Source organism: Aquarana catesbeiana, linkage group LG09, assembly GCF_042186555.1.
Source record: "Aquarana catesbeiana isolate 2022-GZ linkage group LG09, ASM4218655v1, whole genome shotgun sequence".
NCBI lineage: Eukaryota > Metazoa > Chordata > Amphibia > Anura > Ranidae > Aquarana > Aquarana catesbeiana.
Genome location: NC_133332.1, coordinates 115031621 through 115053838, shown reverse-complemented (window position 1 = coordinate 115053838; position 22218 = coordinate 115031621). Strand labels below are relative to the sequence as shown.

General features: G+C 41.6%; 1 protein-coding gene across 5 annotated transcripts in view; it reads left to right on the top strand.

Moving 5' to 3' along the window:
- MBNL3 (muscleblind like splicing regulator 3) overlaps positions 1-22218 on the top strand; it is a 189079-nt gene that overhangs the window by 10932 nt on the left and 155929 nt on the right. The window contains exon 1 of one of the 5 annotated variants that reach the window (XM_073599170.1): positions 20216-20543. The exons of the other annotated variants lie outside the window; for them this stretch is intronic. The gene's annotated coding sequence lies outside the window, so the exon portion shown is untranslated. Of the gene's footprint in view, positions 1-20215; positions 20544-22218 lie in introns of those variants that run through there. 5 annotated transcript variants of the gene reach the window in all.

Below are 22218 nucleotides of genomic sequence, written 5' to 3'. Positions count from 1 at the left end.
ATGGCGGCCCTGGCTGTCACTACTGTCTTAATGGTAATGGGAGATTAGTGTCAGCCTACTTGCTTTACGGTGTAGCTGGGGTTTCAGAATCTCAAAAGCAGCTGCACAGAATAAACAAAACTATTAGATAAAATAATTTACATAAATGTATACCAACGGTTCCATTATCTGTTTGACAAGTTTAGTTTTAATTTAGCTAGCATGCTTAGGCTAGATTTTCATGTGTTTCAATCCCCCCCCCCCCTTTGCTTTCATTGGACCTATTCACAACGGGGCTCCTCATAAAGTACATAGTAGCAGTGTCTGTCCCAGAAAAGAAATGTGCCGAGTGATTTTCTCATTGTCCTATATCCTAGATGGATTCCAGCTGAATTCACTAACATTTCAATACATGACAGGTTTTTGACGACTGCAACACTTGACTTTTGACACAGCGTCTTTGTCACTTTATTTAATCCATTTGCTGCATGGTGTCTTTCCTCCAGCGTTATACTTAATCTCTCCTGTAGTTTGTGGCCTGTTCAACTTTTGAACCCCATGTGAAGCCAAGAGGCCAAGAAGTGTTCTGACCCCTTCTTCTTCCTTTTTTTTTTTTTTTTTTTTTTTTGTTGTAAGAGCTATATCTATATATCTCTATTCGTATTTATTGGTGTATATCAGGGGCAATCATGTGTGCTTGTTATAAGCCGATCCCTGCTGTCTCTGAGGGAAGAGTCGCGATCTCCAGTGTACTCGGCACTCCGTCATGCACATCCACACCTCCTGGCCCCGCATTGGGCCACTGTTCTGTCTATCATATGAGCATGGCCAGGAGGCATGGCTGTGAATGATGGAGCGCTGGGTACACAGGAGATCGCAGCTCTGTAATTCAGCGGTGCTCGCTCCTCCTCTTGCCTCGGAGACAGCAGGGATAATCCAACACTGGCAAGGCTGCAATGATGGGAAAGGTGAGGCTGCAGATTGGCACTGGTGAGGCTGCATTGATGAGCTGTGATCCTAATTTTGCTTCAAAGCTCTTTATTTAAAATGTAAGGGTCTTTTTTTTTTTTTTTTTTTTTTTTTTCCCTGAAACTTCCCGCTTAAAATGAAGGTGCGTGTTATACGCAGATAAATACGGATATATTATACACCGTATATAACCGTGTAAATTTGCTGTCCCCTCAAAATAACTCGACACACAGCCATTAATGTCTAAACCGCTGGCAACAAAAGTGAGTACACCCCTAAGTGAAAATGTCCAAATTAGGCCCAATTATCCATTTTCCCTCCCCAGTGTCATGTGACTTGTTAGTGTTACAAGGTCTCAGGTATGAATGGGGAGCATGTGTTAAGTTTGGTGTTATTGCTCTCACTCTCTCATACTGGTCACTGGAAGTTCAACATAGCACCAAATGGCAAAGAACTCTCTGAGGATCTGAAAAAAAGACTTGTTGCTCTACATAAAGATGGCCTAGGCCAGTGATGGAGACCCTTGACACCCAAGATGTTTTGGAACTACATTTCCCATGATGCTCAACTACACTGCGGAGTGCATGAGCAACATGGGAAATGTAGTTCCAAAACCTCTAGAGTGCCAAGATTCGCCGTCACTGGCCTAGGCTATAAGAAGATTGCCAAGACCCTGAAACTGAGCTGCAGGATGGTGGCCAAGACCATACAGCGGTTTAACAGTACAGCTTCCACTCAGAACAGGAATCGCTATAGTCAACCAAAGAAGTTGAGTGCATGTGCTCAGTCATATCCAGAGGTTGTCTTTGGGAAATAGACGTATGAGTGCTGCAGAGTTTGAAGGGGTGGGGGGTCAGCCTGTCAGTGCGCTGACCATACGCTGCACACTGCATCAAATTGGAATTGGTCTGTATGGCTGTCGCCCCAGAAGGAAGCCCTTTCTAAAGATGATGCACAAGAAAGCCCGCAAACAGTTTGCTGAAGACAAGCAGACTAAGGACATGGATTACTGGAACCATGTCCTGTGGTCTGATGAGAGCAAGATAAACTTATTTGGTTCAGATGGTGTCAAGCGTATATGGGGCGGCAACCAGGTGAGGAGTACAAAGACAAATTTGTCTTGTCTACAGTTAAGCTTGGTGGTGGGAGTGTCATGGTCTGGGGCTGCATGAGTGTTGTCACACGAAAAAATATAAGAAAAATGTGAGAGGTGTATTCACCAGAGCTTTAGAGGTTGCTCTTCCGCTTCATAACAACATCACGGAGCTGGTGGATGTTAGCAACCTTGCGCTCCTTCACCTTCCGTTTGAGGATGCTCAATAGGGTTTAGGTCTGGAGACATGCTTGGCCAGTCCATCCCCTTTACCCTCAGCTTCTTTAGCAATGCAGTGGTCGTCTTGGAGGTGTGTTTGGGGTGGTTATGTTGGAATACTGCCCTACGGCCCAGTCTCCAAAGGGAGGGGATCTCCCTCTGCTTCAGTATGTCACAGTACATGTTGGTATTCATGGTTCCCTCAATGAACTGTAGCTGCCCCAGACCATGACACTTCCACCACCATGCTTGACTGTAGGCAAGACACACTTGTCTTTGTACTCCTCACCTGGTTGCCACCACACACACACTTGAACCAAATAAGTTTATCTTGGTCTCATCAGACCACAGGACATGGTTCCAGTAATCCATGTCCTTAGTCTGCTTGTCTTCAGCGGACTTTCTTGTGCATCATCTTTAGAGGAGGCTTCCTTCTGGAACAACAGACATGCAGACCAATTTGATGCAGTGTGCGGCGTATGTTCTGAGCACTGACAGGCTGACACCCCCCCTTCAGCCTCTGCCGCAATGCTGGCAGCACTCATACGTCTATTACCCAAAGACAAGTTGGCCTGTAATGTTAAACCGCTGTATGGTCTTGGCCACCATGCTGCAGCTTGGTTTCAGGGTCCTTTTTTTTTTTTTTTTTTAATATATATCCACAAGGTGCCATGTTGAACTTCCAGTGATCAGTATGAGAGATTGAGAGCAATAACACCAAATTTAACACGTGCTCCCCATTCATATCTGAGACCTTGTAACACTAATAAGTCACATGACACCAGGGAAGGAAAATGGCTAATTGGGCCCATTTTGGACATTTTCACTTAGGGGTGTACTCACTTTTGTTGCCAGCGGTTTAGATATTAATGACTGTGTGTTGAGTTATTTTGAGGGGACAGCAAATTTACACTGTTATACAAGCTGTACACTCACTACTTTACATTGTAGCCAAGTGTCATTTCTTCAGTGTTGTCACATGAAAAGATATAAAATATTTACAAAAATGTGAGGGGTGTACTCAATTTTGTGAAATACTGTATATACGGGCTTAGCCACCCTCTATTGCTTGCTCCTGAGATGTACTACAGAGTATGGAGGATGGGATTTGTATTGTGTATAGAGCAGGGCAAACTACCAAAACAGACATGAACTGCTCATTCCAAACAAACGTGGATCAGTGTTCCGTCTATCACGGTCTGGGAGGTAGGGCTTTGTTACAATGAGTGGATGGCCGCCGAACAGTTCAGACCCCAGCTCCATAACACAGTGGGAGCTACCTGCTTTGTGTAATCAAGGTACTGGTGAGGCTGCATTGATGGGCACAATGAGGCTGCATTGATCTCTTGTATCATGTCTGCAGTCTCCGACCATCTCTTGTATCGTCACAGTATTTCTTTTGGATAATAAAACCTATAACTGGCTGGAGAAATATCACTTAAAGACAAACTTGCACTTATAAGGCACGGTCTGGGGAGGGACCAGGGGTGGGGCTGAAGAGGGGGGGGGGCCATTAGGTAGGCTGTATGGGTCCCCATGATTTCTATCAGTGGCCCTGCCTGCCTACATGTTTGTACATTCATTCAAAAAGTTGTTCTCAGAGAATTTGATAAGGAGTCAATTTTTTGTATGAAAACCCTGAAATATTTAGTTTGATTACCATGCCAATGTTTTGACTTTTGAATGCACATGTGCATTACAATAAGTATGCTTTTTCTCAAATGAAAACCACAATCACAGTTAGAATTTTGTTTGTTCAAGAAAAATCTTCCATTCTTTTCCTTCATCACTGGTCGAAAACCCCATATTAGGCAAATGGAATGTTCCAAAAAATAAATTTTATCGAATGAAATTCTACTAGTGTATGGGCCATCTTTAAAAATGTACATGTCACCAGGAAAGAGCCAGTTTTGGGCTCTGCATACCTTGTCCTCAGGCCACAGTGACAGTGCAGTGTGGCGCTGATGTCAGCAGAGTGCCCAGTAGATATAAAAATGCGGGGTGGGGGGTAGATTTGGCTTTCTCTGGCCAGAAAAAACAGGGTTTTGTAAAAGGATGGACTTGCATGTGTCTTTTATTTACCTAGTTAATTATGTTCGTATTGTGTATACATTTACTGTGCTTCAGTTTCAAGGGAAATGGGTAAAAGTTCTAAATGGTCATGGTTTTCAACAATTTTCCCTTTTTTTTTTAATTTTATATGGCAATTTATTTAAGCTAGTGAATCACTAAACACACATCTGCTGGGATGTACAAAGTTGTACATTAATAAATATTTATTAAATATAAAAATGCTGTGGAAGGCCATATTTAGTGGTAGATACAAAGCAAGCCATGGCAATGAAAATCTGGGTTTTCCTATAGTTGGTTCTTTGCGCAGCATTAAATTGTAGTTAAGTAGAGGTTAAGGATCAGATTGCATATCAGGCTAGAGACAATTACACTACATGTTGAACCTGTCATTTAATCCTGTAATTAGAGTCAACCAGTCACCCACTCTTACTTACACTATCAAGTGTCTTGTAGCACTTGGCAGGGTTAGTTAGACCTGTCTGATGTGCTAACCACAGACACTTAAGCTGCAGGAAGTAGTTTTACAGAACCTATCGTATGCCAATCATATGAGAGCAAACACATTAAAGGAAGGCTGCATGCATCCGATTGGTCTCTTGCAGCCACACCTCCCCTTTATTTTTTTTATTTTTTTGCTTCTGCGGTGAACCAGAGCATTTTGTCAGAGCTACGCCCCTGTCTGTCACTTTAAAAGGGAGGATGCACTTGTAGGCAGTAGACTAGCCATGCTAGTATAGACTATCACATGTGCCTATTGCAATCCTTCTATCAGTTGAAGGGATTGGGGGGCCAAGGCTGCTACCTTGCCTAGGCCCCATTCTACCTTTTAAATCTTTCTTGTTTTACTGTTGCCTATTCTACTCCATCTTACATAATACTTCTCTTTCTGTAGCTTAAGGCAGTAGTCGTCAACCCTGTCCTCAGGGCCCACTAACAGGCCAGGTTTTATGTATTACCTTGGGGAGATGCAGACTAGAATACTGCAATCACTGAACAGCAAATGATATCACCTGTGATGTATTTCAGTTATCCTGCAAACCTGGCCTGTTAGTGGGCCCTGAGGACAGGGTTGATGACCACTGGCTTAAGGTACACATTAGATGTAGAATTAACATTGCTTAGTACTTGGGAAACTGTCCTACTATATGTTTCTCAATGCACATATAAAAATGCATTTTTATATCCTGTGAGTGCACTGGGCATATAATTGATGGCAGTCTCTGTTGGGGAAACTTGAAGATATTCAAAACTCAGACATTTGACCTTTTTATACATTGGTAATGTTCCATAGATTTTTATTTTTTTGCAGTCTCCTGTGCCCCATAGACAGTTTAATTGAAACCTAAATTTTTAGTTTTTTGTTGGACATCTAAATATCGATGGGTACTTTTTTCTAAATCACATTGGGGTTGATTTTACTAAAGGCAAATAGTTGCTTTAGCGCTTAGTAAATGAGGTAAGGAAGGCTTCACTTTGCAAAGAATACCAGATCACATGAAAGGGGGCGGGGGAAACAGCTTTTATTGCTTGCACATAATTGGATGATGGAAGTCAGCAGAGCTTGCCCTCATTTACTACCGTGTTTCCCCGAAAATAAGACCTACCCTGATGATAAAAACCTACCTAGATTTTGGGGGAGGCCTGCAATATAAGCCTTCCCCCGAAAATAAGCCCTAGTTTACAGCGGTTGTAAAATGGTAGAATTCACTCTCCTACAGTAGTATACAATAGAAAAAGGTGTGTTTATGTAATATAATTGTATCCTATACCCTTGGTACAGCGCCGTTTGGCGCTCAGCTGATCTCCTCTTCTCCCAGGTGTCAGTGGGGGATCTCAGCCCGCCTTCCTCTGCAGTGCTTGGCACGGGGAAGACAGCCCAGGTGGGCCATGGAAGTGCCGAGCAGCGCAATAAGAAGGTATTTGCACAATTTTTATTTTACAGAAACACACGTCTTTTACATTTTATAATCCTGTAATAGAGCGGATTCTAGCATTTTACTATGTTCACACAGGGGATTTCTGACAGGCAGCGAGGGGGAGAGAAGATCACACATTGCATGGCAAGCCCTACCCCGAAAATAAACCCTACTATGTTTTTGGTTGCCAAAATTAATACAAGACCTGGGCTTATTTTTGGGGAAACACGGTAAGCTCAATACTCTACTGTAAAGGGTGAATGAAAGTATTTCAGAAGGCTGCAGCCTACTCATGACACATGTCTATTGGCGCATTTATTTTTAGTGCACATGTCCAGATGTTGGCTACAGTTTACCTTTTAAGAGAAACCTATTGTCTGGTGTAATTTTTATTTTTTTTAACACTGTGTTCCTGTTTTCTATGTATACAGTAATTTTTTGGTATGTACGTAGGGACAGCCATATTTTCTTTTGCAGTGTTTGTACCTTTTTTCTCTTTGTAGCCTGGACCTTAGGACTGATTTACTAAAGAATGTTAGACTGTTCAATGAAATGTGTGAAAATTGACTTCAATTATCCAATCATATGTAGATGAGGATTTTTGTTAACATGATTGAATAATTTGAAGAGAATATTCTCACATTTTATTTAAATAGTCTCTCCTTTTTAGTAAATTAGCCCTTTTATCACAGCAGTTATTAGTCAGGGATGTTGACTGATTGCCTGACTCAAGTGGACCAGCACTATAATCAGTGGGACAATTCTGTAACATGCTGCAGTAGGTAAACTAGGATGCTTACCTAAAATATAAAAAAAAAAAAAAAAAAGAATATATTTTAGAGAGAAGAATTTTTAATGGGTACGGTATATTAGCGTATGCTTGCTGTGGATTATTTTAAAGCAGTTCTGGGTTGGACCTAGTTGTGTCTGGTTGTACCATATCTGCTGGGGTGTGACTACACGAATAACCAATTTGCAAATTCATGCCCAGCTATTAGACTGCAATTACAGATACTGAAATTGCATACAGATGGGAGCAGAGAGTCTAGTGCTCCTAATATAGATATAGTAACTTTCTATAGCTAGTTGCATTCTAATCATAGGTACGCCTGAAGGGACCCAAATCTAAGCTGTTCTTCTATATTTAAAGGAAACAACTATTTAAAAAAAAAAACTAAATACAACCAAAATAGCCTAATTTTCTTTCAGTCTGAGCAAAACTGGCATGCAGTCTTGTGCAGCTCCCTCCCTTCTTCTCTGCATTTTGCTAATTGACATTACGTCTTAAAGAGCAGACTAAGAAAGGCTCCAGTGGCATCATGGGACTTGTTCTAGTTCATACATGCTAAACTATATAATACTGGTGATAAGTGCATGGACACTTCAGCAATGTGTAAACTATTCTGCATTTCCTTAGCTGTTTAAAAAAGTATGTAAAGCCCAACAATGACCTTCTGTTAAAGATACTAATAAAATTGGTTGCATACATGTCAATCCTGCCAGAAAGCCAGTGAGCGTCTAACTTCTTGTAGTGTTTTCTGAACTGAAATCCCAGCCAGTGTTATCCCTTTTCAGACCACAGGCTCCACCATGTATGTGCGTGTAATATACACTCACCGGCCACTTTATTGGGTACACCTTGCTAGTACCCGGTTGGACCCCCTTTTGCCTTCAGAACTGCCTCCCATTCTTTGTGGCATAAATTCAACAAGGTGTTGGAAACATTCCACAGATTTTGGTCCACGTTGACTTGATGGTATCGCACAGTTGCTGCACATCCATGATGCAAATCTCCTGTTCCTCCACATCCCAAAGGTGCTCTATTGGATTGAGATCTGGTGACTGTGGAGACCATTGGAGTACAGTGATCTCATTGTCATGTTCAAGAAACCAGTGGTGAGATGATTTGAGCTTTTTGATATGGAGCATTACCCGCTGGAAGGAGCCATCAGAAGATGGGTACACTGTAGTCATAAAGGGATGGACATGGTCAGCAACAATACTCAGGCTGTGGTGTTTAAACAATGCTCAGTTGGTACTAAGGGGCCCAAAGTGTGACAAGAAAATATCCCCCACAACATTATACCACCACCAGCCTGAACTGCTGATCTAAGGCAGGATGGATCCATGTTTTCATGTTTACCCCAAATTCTGACCATACCATCCTATTGTCACAGCTGAAACCTATATTCCTCAGACAGGTAACGTTTTTCCAATCTTCTATTGTTCAACTTTAGTGAGCCTGTGTGAATTGTAGACTCCGTTTCCTGTTCTTAGCTGACAGGAGTGGCACCCGGTGTGGTCTTCTGCTGCTGTAGTCCATCTGCTTCAAGGTTCAATGTGTCGTGCATTCAGAGATGGTAGTCTGCATACATTGGTTGTAACAAGTGGTTGAGTTACTGTTGCCTTTCTATCATCTCCAACAAGTCTGCCCATTCTCCTCCGACATTAACCAGGCATTTTCATCCATACAACTGCCGCTCACTGGATCTTTTTCTCTTTTTCGGACCATTCTCTGTAAATCCTAGAGATGGTTGTGCGTGAAAATCTCAGTAGATCAGCAGTTTTTGAAATACTCAGACCAGCCCCTCTGGCAACAACAACCATGCTATGTTAATTCACCTAAATCTCCATTCTAATGCTCAGTTTGAACTTCAGAAAGTTGTCTTCACTACATCTAGATGCCTAAATGCATTGAAATAAACCTTCCAATACCTGTTACTCACAGTAAAAGCAAGTAGAACTTGCTTTTTTTAATTATTAGACTGGCTTCTGTCAGAATGCTGTACACACTGATCGAAAGTCAGCTGGTTCCTGCTGAACTGGCCGATTTCCAGACAGTGTGAACCCAGCTTTAGAGTGCCAAGCCTCTCCAATGTCCGTGAACAGTGCAGGGGGATAACGAGAGGCAGGTCTAGTTATAAATTGCATTAATTGCATTAAATTGTTGTATTTTTTCGCCCTGCAGTTCAGCTTTAAACCCTTAGTCTGCCAAAAGTGTGTGTGTGTGTATAATATATATATATATATATATATATATATATATATGTGTACAGCTTGTATAACTGTAAATTTTCTGCCCCCTCAAAATAACTCCACACACAGCCATTCATGTATAAACTGCTGGCAGCAAACGTGAGTAAACCCTTAGTGAAAATGTCCAAATTGGGCCCAAAGTGTCAATATTTTATGTGGCCACCATTATTTTCCAGCACTGCCTTAACCCTCTTGGGCATGGAGTTCACCAGAGCTTTACAGGTTACCACTGGAGTCCTCTTCCACTCTCCATGACATCACGGAGCTGGTGGATGTTAGAGACCTTGCACTCCTCTGCCTTCCATATGAGGATGCCCCACAGATGCTCAATAGGGTTTAGGTCTGGAGACATGCTTGGCCAGTCCATCACCTTTACCCTCAGCTTCTTTAGCAAGGCAGTGGTCATCTTGGAGTTGTGTTTGGGGTGGTTATCATGTTGGAATACTGCCCTGCGGCCCAGTCTCTGAAGGGAGGGGGATCATGTTCTGCTTCAGTATGTCACAGTACATGTTGCCATTCATGGTTCCCTCAATGAACTGTAGCTCCCCAGTGCTGGCAAAAGTCATACAGCCCCAGACCATGACACTCCCACCACCATGCTTGACTGTAGGCAAGACACACTTGTCCTTGTACTCCTCATCTGGTTGCCACCACACACGCTTGACACCATCTGAACCAAATAAGTTTATCTTGGTCTCATCAGACCACAGGACATGGTTCCAGTAATCCATGTCCTTAGTCTGCTTGTCTTCAGCAAACTAGGTCACATGGCACCGAGGATGGAAAATGGCTAATTGGGCCCAATTTGGACATTTTCACTTAGGGGTGTACTCACTTTTGTTGCCAGCGGTTTAGAAATGAATGGCTGTGTTGAGTTATTTTGAGGGGGCAGCAAATGTACACCGTTATACAAGCTGTACAGTCACTACTTTACATTGTAGCAAAGTGTCATTTCTTCAGTGTTGTCACATAAAAAGATAGAATAAAATATTTACAAAAATGTGAGGGGTGTACTCACTTTTGTGAGATACTGCGTGTGTAATAAAAAATAAATAAATTTTTATATATATATATATATATATATATATATATATATATATATATATATATATATATATATATATATATATATATTTAGTATTATTATTATTATTCTCAAGCAGCAACGGGGAGTTGCTTACAGTAGAGTTTTTTTTTTTTTTTTTTTTTTGTTTTTTGTTTTTATGTTACGTTTTTAAACAATGATGGAGCAAAGAAGTGTACACAAATGTGCCTCTTTGATATCTTTCTGAAGGAATCCGTTTGACAGGCTCTCAAATCCTGCAAATTATCCTTAGATCTACATTTTTAAATGCCAACGTATCTTTGCATAAGAGATGAGCATACATTTTGTAGTCATTTAACTAACTGCAAGAAATGCATGTGCAAAGCAGTATCAGGATGTTTGAGCTATTACTTTGATCTGAACTGCTTGCACACATACATATTTTAGTGAATTTGTTTTGACTCACATGAGGTTAAAACCGATTTTTAGCAAAAATGTGGTGCTCCAGCTGTGGTTGAACTAGAATTCCCAGCATATAAATTTCGGTGCACATCAGGCAGGAGTGAAAAAAATATTATAAAAGCCGAACTCCAGGAAAACATCTAAATGTGCAAATGAAATACATGTGTGAAAGCTGTTTTTATCTGCAGAACAATTTGCATTTCTGTCCGTTCAGTCCTGAGATACAGCCTCATAACCAGTGTTTAATTTTGGCAGCAAATTTCGATTTAGTTTTAGTCTTAGTCTTAGGACTAAAATGGCATTTTAGTTTTAGTCCCGTTTTAGTCGACTAAATCTCCAGTACATTTTTAGTCGACTAAAACTCATTTTAGTCATCTAAAATCTAATGGGTGTAATTAAATTGTATTGCGTTTAAACATTTCTCTACAATTTCCAAACTCATTTATATATACTGCTGGAGTTAAAAATCTAATGTTATTATGTATGGTATCGAGGTATGACCATGCACTACAGACCCGTGTTAATTTTGAAGTCAGATTTCAGTTTAGTTTTAGTCTTAGTCTTTTGACTAAAATGCCATTTTGGTTTTAGTCGTATTTTATTCCTCTCAGTTGTATTAGTTTTAGTCAGCTAAAATAGTATTCATTTAGTCGACTAAAATGTTTTAGTTGACAAAACCTAACACTGCTCATAACACAGGAAATCGAGGAGGACGACACCAGTTTCTTCTATTTACTGTAAGGCTGGGTTCACACAAGTGCGAATTGGTCCAACCCCCCCCCCCCCCCCGCATCCAATTCGCATGGTTCACACAGCTCCGGGGGGGGCTGCGGAGTGGTTTGCAGAAGAGTCCTGTGTGTCTTCTGGTCCGTTTCAGGTCCGAAACCAGCCAAAAATTTGGGCCTGAAACAGAACAGGAACGCACTGGACCCCTGCTGTGAGCCGCTCCGCACAGCAGTGTGAACCCAGCTTTAAGGAATGCAGTGGTGTTCTCTCTACACCCTCAGCCTGCTGATTGGACAGTGAAGGAGCAACAGAAGAGTGATTAGATCATCCTTTGGCTCTCTCCTCCCACCAGGTTACTTTTTGTCAGCACATTTTCACACAAAACACCTTCTTGGCTCCATGAGCTGCCCCTCCCTGTCGCAGTTTATACAAGGAAGTATGGCCAAACTTATACGGATGCTGCAGTTTGGAGGTGGGTGTGTATGTGTTTTGTGGTGTGTGTTGTGTTTTTTTTTTTTATTTATTTTTTTATTAACCCCATAATTTTAAGTGCAAGAGACTGATACCAAGGTAAATGCTGACACTTATAACATTAGTTTTTATCTAGAGTTACTTTATAATACTAGAGTCTACAGCAGAAGCTAAATTGCTGTTTAGAGTCACTCCCTCAAACCTTTCATGATGTCAGCTGCAAACTCTGTCCCCTCCCTTCTAGTATATAGAAGCCCAGGACAGGAGCTTCCACACTGTATTGCTTATGACTATTCAGAGCCAGATGGATATCATTGATGTGAAGTGGAAAATTTCTGTGAGGGCAAGCATGATCTGTGCCAGTGGTGTAGTGCGGTGTTTCTCAACTCCAGTCCTGAAAGCGCCCCACGGGTCATGTTTTCAGGATTTCCCTTTAGATGAAATGGCTGTGGTAATTACTAAGGCAGTCAAACTGAGCAAATCACCTGTGCAAAATAATGGAGAGCCTGAAAACATGACCTATTGGGGCGCCTTGAGGACTGGTGTTGAGAAACACTGGTGTAGAGTATATAGGCATCCTCCATTAAGGTTCCAGCTCAATGTTTTGGTTACTGACAATCCAAAATTGGGACTGAATTCAGTACATGCCTTCGCCTGGATTTAGCATCCAACAACCGTAAACTTCTTTTTTTTTTTTTTTTTTTTTCCCCCTGAATAGAGCAAGGAATGCTTAGAAACCTGGTCAGGTATTTGTGTCCGTGTTGAGGTTTTTGATTCCATCCAGTCCAATCCATACACACAATAATGAGGTTCTCGGCTTACAGTAACAATGTGTTTATAGATTAATTATGAAAAAAAATTAGCCAGAACACTGTCCTTGTCCTTCAAAAATGTATTGTGGTCAAAAATGAATACATTTTTTTTTTTTTTTTTGAGTTACATGGGTGGCTGGCTATGTGTTAAGGTGTGTGTGTGTGTGTGTGTGTGTGTGTGTGTGTGTGTGTGTGTGTTTTTTTTTTTTTTTCCTCCCAGTACATTGCCGGGGTGCCGTCTAGCTCTTCCCGGGCGGGGTGCCGTCTAGCTCTTCCCGGGCGGGGTGCCGTCTAGCTCTTCCCGGGCGGGGTGCCGTCTAGCCCTTCCCGGGCGGGGTGCCGTCTAGCCCTTCCCGGGCGGGGTGCCGGCTAGTTCTTGTAATTAAGGACTTAAATGCTGTCTGTGTCTTCATAGAAGATATTTGCCCTCACCCCTGACTGACACCTATCATCTGGACACAAAATCCTCTCCCTAATGACTTATGCACTACTAGAAAATGTTTTATTGCCCATTTTGGGGGGAATTCCCCTAACTTCTGTTCTGCCTTTAAAGTTCTAACCATACTTTTCTCTACTAAAAACCTTTTTTTTACCTGGAATTTGGTTTTACCCAGCCATGGAACCTGTGGACACACGTGTCGGTAATGGATCTGTTGCAAGCCCTCGTAGCACAAAGTGGAATGTGAATGTCTCAGAGAATAAGTAGCTCCCCATCTTCTCTAAGGAACCCAGGGGGTTATTAGAGTTATGAGTCTACAAGGTTGTCGCCTTAGACCGTGCCTGAAGTAGGTAGGTCGAAGGAGGCGGTGTCTAAGGTAGGTAGGTCTGAGAGGGCAATGCTCAAGGTAGGTAGGTTTAAGGAGATGGTGCCTGAAGTAGGTAAGCTTAAGGAGGCAGTGGTTGAGGTAGGTAGGTCTGAAGAGATTGGGGTATAGGTAGGTTTAAAAGAGAAGTCTGGGATTTTTTTTTTTTTTTTTTTTTTTTTTTAAATCCTACTTGCCTAGGACCCCCTGCTGGCTCTAAGGCAAGTGCTCTGTGCCCCAAGTCCACCCTTTTTTGAACCCAATTGGAGCCTCTGGCTCTAATCATGTGCTTATACAAAAAAAGAGAAACCCATTGAAATCCATGTGTCCGGTATCTTGCATGGAGATTAGGGGCTGGGCACATGGATTAGGGGGGCAGCGCCCCTAATGAGCGGGCCACTGGGTCTGACTTATCAACAGAATCAGCAAAGTGACAGGTTTAGTTTTAAATGTAGAGCATAGTATATTTTCACTTTCCATTTTTGCAGTGTGAAACCGCTCAGTGCCTGATTCCCAATTGTACTTTGTCACCTTTTTGACTGCGACTACAAGTGTTCGTTTCCTCATAGATTATCAGGGCATGTTCTAATTTTGTCATCCGACATCTTGCCCTGAAAATCGCTCTGCAACCATTACTAGAGTGCATGTGTGTAGACAGGAAGTGGTGGCAAAGAGGCTGCAGCTGATCAGCAGTACTGAAATGCAACAAAATATAGAAAAAAAAAAAGTTGAAACGTGTATATTCTTTTTAAATGGCTATTGTTTATGATGTATAATTCTTTAGCAAAGTAGATGACATTGTTTTAGGGTTTAAATCTACCTTTTAAGTATTTTCTCGCTCTGGATTTCACTAACCTGCATACTTGCCTGCTCTTCCATAACTTTTTTTTTTTTTTTTTTTTTTTTTGTTTTGTATTCAGTATTTATAGAATAGGCACTAATGGGACAGTAAACGTGTTGAAATCAAAATAGCAGTTTAAAAAAAAAATTCAGAGACAGACTATTTTTTTTCACAAGTTCCAGTGACCTAACTTGAGAATTATGATTAATTGAATATTTAAAAAAAATGGTGGTCTCTTCAACTCTGAGTAGAAATCAGAGAACAAGCCTTTTACATTATGTTGCGCAAAAAAAAAAGGCATGTGAGCTAATGGTCACTTCACACGTGGCAAAGGGAGGTATAAACAGGCGGTTGATCTGCGTTTTTACCGCCTTCTGACTCTCTGTAACCACCCAGCTGGATGGGGTGGTACACATGCTGCGGATGTGATGCTTTGCTTCATGGTTCTAGCAACCTCACAAACCAAATGCTTGGCTTGCAGGTCTGCAGTGTAAAAAAAAAAAACCAAAACAAAACCCATTCAGGAGATGTCAGGATGGACTCCTGAATGCCTAGCAGCTGCTTCACCATCCTCGGTGGATTGCTTTTCAGAAGACGGTAGAGACTGCCACTCATGAGAAATTCTGTAAATTTTTTTTATAGCTTGGCTAAAAGGGGTTTTTTTTTTTTTTTATATATAAACGTAAAGTAAAGAAAAACCTTTCCCATCCAGTCCGCCTGGTGGATCTGATCGTAAGCTCTATTCAGCCCATAAAGCCGTGATTGCTCTATGGGCAGTTAGGTGTAAACAAACTTGTGTCGATTTACACCCGCCTATCTCCGAGTCCATCCAGGTCTGGAAAATGGAAAAAGGACTTTTTCTGGACCTAAACGTGATGGATCGGAGGTAGCCTAATGTTAATGGACACAAATCTCTTTAGGGTGCTGGTGACTTTGCATCTTTTATCAACCAGACTATTTTTTAAATTATTATTATAATACAGGATTTATATAGCGCCAACAGTTTACGTAGCGCTTTACAACTTGAGGGTAGACAGTACAAATACAATACAGTAGGAATCAGAGGGCCCTGCTCCTTAGAGCTTACAATCTAAGAGGGAAGGTCAAGAGATACAAGAGGTAATAACTGTGGGTGATGTGCTGATTGAGAAGATAAATGTACAGTTGTTAGGTGGGGGCCAAATAGACTTCTCTGAAGAGATGAGTTTTCAGGGATTGTCTGAAAGAGGATAAAGTAGGAGAAAATCGGACGGATTGGGGTAGAGCATTCCAGAGGATGGGAGAGGCTCTGGAGAAGTCCTGAAGGCGAGCATGGAATGAGATGACAACGGAGTTTGAGAGCAGGAGGTCTTGGGAGGAGCGAAGAGAACGATTAGGTTGGTATTTTGAGACTAGGTTTGAGATGTAGCTGTGGGGGCCAGGTTGTGGATGGCTTTGTAAGTTTTATAGTTAATATCTTGAATTTAATTCGGTGACTGAGTGGCAACCAATGGAGGGATTGGCAGAGGGGTATAGCGGACGCTGAGCGGTTCGTGAGGTGGATGAGCCTGGCAGCAGCGTTTATGATGGACTGAAGTGGGGATAGCCTATTTCGAGGTAATCGATGTGTAAATAAAGTCAGTTGTAGTTTTAAAGTTAAGAGTTACATTTACAATCATTGTATCTCTTTTTGAGGGTTATTTGGTTTAATTTGTTCTATTTCAATCAAGGGGAAACCTTACTAGCTGGGATTGGATTGTTTGCTGTGGGCGACACCTTTACTTTTCCTCTCCTACAGACTTTAGAAGAACCCAGCCCTATTAATTCAAGTTTAGAAGAGATGTGCAGACCTGCTCTCCATCTGTTTTGGAGGAAATGAGTCACATAAAAAGGAATTTTTTTTTTCAGTCAGTTGGTCATTTTTTTTTTTCCTCAATATGGAAATGATACATTATTTTTATTCCGAATGCCATAAAGTGTGTCTTTTTTTTTTTTCATTGCTATTTGAATTTTTTTCTACTCAGATTTCGCTATTTGTACCTTTTTTTATTTTTTTATTTTTTTTATGTGAATCCAAAAGTAGACTTCTTGGTTAGTGACTTATTTCTTGTTCTGAGAAATGTCATGCACTGTGCCATACAGTGTCACCTCAGTGTATATGAAAGAGGGGGTTTCTATATGCCATTTATATATGTGAGGGGCCTTTGTATCCCCCCTCCAAAAGAAATGGTGTACAAAAGCCCATACACTGTTAGCTGCAAAACACAGATAAAAATAACAAACGTACATAAATGATAAATGAGGAGCACAAACTTTCTGGCCTTTGCTGGTTACGGTGTTTATTCAGTGGGTGGCATGGTAGCAGCTAAAACCAGAAACCTAGCATTGATCCACAGGTACAGGAACATTGTAATATTTGTTAATATAATTATTTGTGTTGATGAAAGGGAAAGTGCTCATTCCACATCATTGCTGTGGACTGGCCTCCCGGCAGTGACAACAGTGGACCATACCTGGGCAATGTGTATCAGTGCAGTAGTCTCTATTAGGGGCTCATGTGACAGGGCAACCATTCATGAGCACAACTGGAAGACAGCTGTCATCCCTAAACAAAGTGTCTGAACAAGGATCTTCATGGCAGGATCATTACATGTACTTTAAAAGATGTATACTGTATATATATTTAATATAAACATTTGAAATTGCATTACCATATTAAAGCTTATATGAAATCTTAGTGATTTTTAGATCTACTTTAAGGCAACATTGTCACTTTAGACATTCAGGGCACAATTCCAGTGTCTACTGATAGTCCGCTCACTTTTCCAGGAAGGTATACTTACCTATTCAAGCTCCTTTGCTGCTTAACCACAGCAACCACCTCTGGAACTCCCTACTCAAGTATATCCGTTAGCTCCTACTTAGTCCACCAGTAGGCGATTTCTCAAACTAATTTAGGGAAGCTTACCCCTCTTCCACCTAAAGAATAAATAAAAATCTATTTGACTACCTGTATCCCATCACCCCCCACAGCTATTACCTGTTATGCCACCTCCCTCTTCCTTTAGATTGTAAGCCCTATGAGCAAGGCCCTCCTATTTCTTCAGTAATGTATTGTAATCATACTGTCTCCCTTTTATACTGCAAAGTGCTGAGTAAACTGTTGGTGCTATATAAATCCTGTACAATACCGTATTAACGCAATATTTATATAGGGATTATATTAACAAAATAAATGTATAACAGACGTCAGTAAACACAGCATAATATGGATTTTAATACAGTCCTGTAGGACGGGTTCATGTGCTGCATGCTATGGTATATGCCACGTGCTTATCATTGCTGTCCATATGAATATGTACACAGCATGAGTCTCCAGTAGCATATAATTCTTTGTTTGCAGACACAACAGCAGGGAACACATAAGCATACCTTCGGATAGGAAAAATCCTACCAGTCAGTGGAAGCATTTTCTTTGACTTTTCATGTACTTTTGGTTGTCAATTTGTTTCTCCTGTGTGCATTTATTTGGATACACTAAAAATTTAAGGGGACTGTGGGGAAAATTGTGAGATCACCCTCTTCTAGCAGCACTTAATTCACTCATGCTGCAGCAGTGGGTAATGGGAAGATTTTGAGCCTCTAAGTGAGAGATTGGGGCAAACCTTCCTGAGTTCCTAAGTCTTCAGTCCTTTTACCAAAAAAGGGCATTGAAAGGGGACCTCTCTCTTAACAATAACTTCTTGGACAACTCGCTCACTTGTAGCATGCAGGAATGCTGGATCAGACATGATGCAATTTAGAGAAGTCCAGCCTGAGCTTTTTAGGCTGGGCTTTTCCTATGGGTCACAGGAGTGCAATTCGTTTTGCACTCCTGTGACCTGTTTTCAGCCGAGATCGGTCTGAAGTCTGCGCTTCGCTGACATCACTGCCATCAATCGAGGCAGCGTGTCATTCTGACTTCCCAAGTCTGGATCCACCAGCTGCCTTGATTGATGGCAGTCTCAGCGAGACGCTGAGACAGCCGCTCCCCACCCCTCCACAGCTCAGCACTCCAGTGAGCGTGGATAAGCAGAGAGGAGAGACTCTGACTAACAGTCAGCAGCTCTCCTCTCGGGTCTGTGAAAACTGAGCCATCAGTGGTGTTCGGTGGCTCGGTTCTCAGTGCAGAGACGGCGGGGGGGACAGCTGCAGTATTGGTCTGATGCTGCATCCACATAGGTAAGTATGAATAGGAAATAAAAAAAAGTTTTTTTTTTTTTTTTTTTTTTTAATTCTTTAATAGAAACTTAAAACAGTTGTAAACCCTAACCAAAAGAAAAACCGAAAAAAAAAAAAACTGAAAGACAGATGCCTAATGAGCTAGTATACATCACATACTAGCTCATTATGAAATGCTTACCTTAAAACCGAAGCCCTGCAGCAGTGCCCGCACACCGCTGAGACACGCTGTGATCTGACACGGGAGCTGCTGGTCACGGCACAGGGCCCCTGGAAAAAAAAGGCACGGGCGGCTGTTCCTTTGGAGCGCATGCGCTGATGATGGCGGCATATATAGTAAATATCTCCTAAATGGTGCAAGTTTAGAAGATATTTACAGTACCCACAGGTAAGCCTTATTATAGGCTTTCCTGTAGGTACAATTAAACAGGAAGGCCCATTTTAAACTGAATGGGCTGTTTTACAAGTTTATCGTTTACAACCACTTTAGTCTGTGGTAGAGTAAAGCATTTTGCTTACCTGATCCTTTGTTCCCCTGGCAGACAGCGCCCCAATGTCAGGAGAGTAGCCTGCTGGAACATGGGCAGAAGATGCTGTAGGGACGGGTCTAGCAGCACAGAGTGGCTGAGAATTGAGTAAATCCACTTTTTCCATGCCACCTAGACCTAAACGAGCGATTACTCCAAGTTTTCTGGAGTTAGGCTTTCAGCCACACCAGTATTCCGATCACTGTAGCCTTGCCTTCTTTTCCAGCTATAGCGCTGCTGTGCAATGCTTCGGCACCACATATGATCTGCACCATTTCCCTTGTTCTAAATTTGGGGAGTGCAATTCTCCGGTAGACATGTGCACTGACGAAAAATTGTGTTTTTTTTTGGGTCATTCGTTATGATCGCAATTTGTAAATTTGAAAATAAGAGAGAATAACTAATAAGAACTAGCTATTAAATTATAGGTATTGGAATTTCCTTTCAAATTTGACTGTTAGTGAACTTAACGAGTACAAAGGAAATTCCAATACCTATAACAGTTATTTCAGATTTTTGTGTTTTCGAATTTACAAATACTTGGAAAAATTAGTTAAATGGGTTTTCGTTAATTCGGATATTTCCGATTCTTTTTTTTTTTTACAAATTTGTCGAAATTGCACATGTCTATTCTCGGCACCATTTCTCTCGTTCTCAAGTTCTGAATCTGGGGGGGTTGGTTATGAAATAAGTCGATGTGAAAACTGGCTAAATGCTAAAACAAACGCCGGTTGTACATGTATGGCGCCCTTGTCGAATTACAAATTGGCTTTGAGAATTCTTAAACTCCATGATGCACTAGCATGCACACAACACCCCTGATCTGTATAATGCATTGCTGTGCCTTGTTTAAACACAGGTCACTTGTGGAGATTTATTTCAGCAGAGCTTAAAAATGTATTCCGGGAAAGATTGTATTTTATGGCTGTCCCTAAATGTAGATGGAGAGAGGGAGGGACTGTGTAACTTGATATATTCTTGAAAGCTTTGCTGAGGGTAGCATGCTGCAGACATAAGCCGTGTCAATAGGAACTCTATTCAGTCTGTGCAAATAGCCTCGTGACCCATGTGTGATTGGCAGCCTGTACAAGGGAGGGCCTTTCTTTAGAACGAGCTCACATTTTGGCGGCACTTGTGACTGACTGGTTTCCTGACTGCTTTATGTATTTTCTCCCCCTTGGACCGGCAGAGCCTCGTGCAGGCTCGTCGTTCTGGCTTTTGCGGAGTCGTCGATAACGTAGAACAGGCTGAGAAGATGGTCGATCGTCGATGTTCTTGCTAATCCTGGGAAAATGCTTACTTGGCTCGTGAGAGGTTCTCGGTTGGGGAAGAGAATGAAGTACGGGATCACTTTACAAGACGATCTGCCAGGTGTGTTGCCGTGGAGAGCAGTCGTGCCTCTGAGCTGAGCGTATCCATGATAATTTTAGGTGAAAGTACATGTGTTCGGAGGATAATGTGCGTCTGGTGGGTGTGTGCGCTCCTGGGGGCTGGTCAGACCTCGCCTTTTAACAAAGAGCGCTTTAAGAAAATGTTCCTTGCTTGGATTCTTGGGTGGCTCTGCAATACGTACTTTTAAAGGGGAAATTTGCTGAAAATTATTTGGCTGAAGAACATAGAGGTGTAATGTGTTACCATCACTCAGTCCTGTGCTTCTCTTCTGTCAAGTCACATATTGATGGCTTGTGACTAGCAGTTTCGAGCCCAGCCCTGCCATGCCAGTGTTGGATCCTTTAAGGTCCTATGGGAAATATGTGATGCTAAAGCCGCCCATGCACATTGCAATCCTATTGCTCAGTCACTAAAGTGTTTTTTTTTTTTAAGTTAAATTTTACAAACTTTTCTAAGATAGATCCAAACCACTCATACAAACTGCATGAAGTTGTATGAAGCCATAATTGGAGGAGACATTTACTGGCCATACGCAGGTAGATACTCCCCCCCCCCCCCCCCCCCCCCCCCCCTAATGAATGTTCATACAAAAAATCTCACCAGTACATTCGATAATGCATTGACAAATGTTGTTTTTGAAAGTGCTTCAAAATGTAATTTGCTTTTTAACATTCAATTTTGATGTGAATGGAATTTTCCTGAAGGAAAACCATATACACACACATTAGAAATTCATTGGTTTGAGAAACATTTTCTGTCCTGCAATTTCAAATTTGCTCACCAGTATGGCCAAAAATGAATGTCGATTTGACCCCACTAATAACCCAAGCACCTTCTACTAGTGTGTGGCCAGCCTAGGGGGCTTGTTCACACCATGTCCATTGCGCTGTGTTTTTCTGCACATAGTAGATTTCTATGTGCCCCGTGCACACCTTAGATGTGCAGAAAAACACAGCACAGGCATGGTGTGAACAAGCCATGCATTTTTTTTCATTCGATTTCAGCAGATTGTGACATCTGTGGCATGATTGTATGATTTAACCAACGTTGGGAATCCGCTGATTTGCATGGTATCCTTTCCGTTCTTTTTGTACAATGTTGTAAAACGATGCATATGGTGATAACATACAGTCAATGCATAGGAAAAACGGGAATGTAAGAATTTTAAGTGTGTGTGGTCAGCCAAGGCCAAAGGAAGTGGACAAAGGATTGGAAACCAACACAGATGGTGGAAGACATCAGCCTCCCCTTACAGTACCTACCTCTGTTCAAACCAGTGGTGTAGGGTTTTCTTTTAAGAAATGCGTCCAATGAATTGGATAATTATTAGGAAACAACATTGTTTAATTGTATATGTCTTGTGCATTTACTTAATCTACAAGAATGATTTTTATGCACAGTGCTACATACTATCTAGTAACCTTTCTAAACCTTTTTACCCAAGAGAACCCTTCACATTTTCAGGTCTCAGGGAACCCTTGCTAAAACCAATTTGTGGGAAGCATGCCTGCCTTACAGTGTGGTCAGAATACCTTGTAGACAATTAAAGATGATTGGTGTCATGCAGCTGACTCTAAGTGCCATTGACCCCAAAACTATGCTGACACCCTCCAAATGAGAGGTCAGTTAGCCATAGCTCAAGTACCGTAACTCA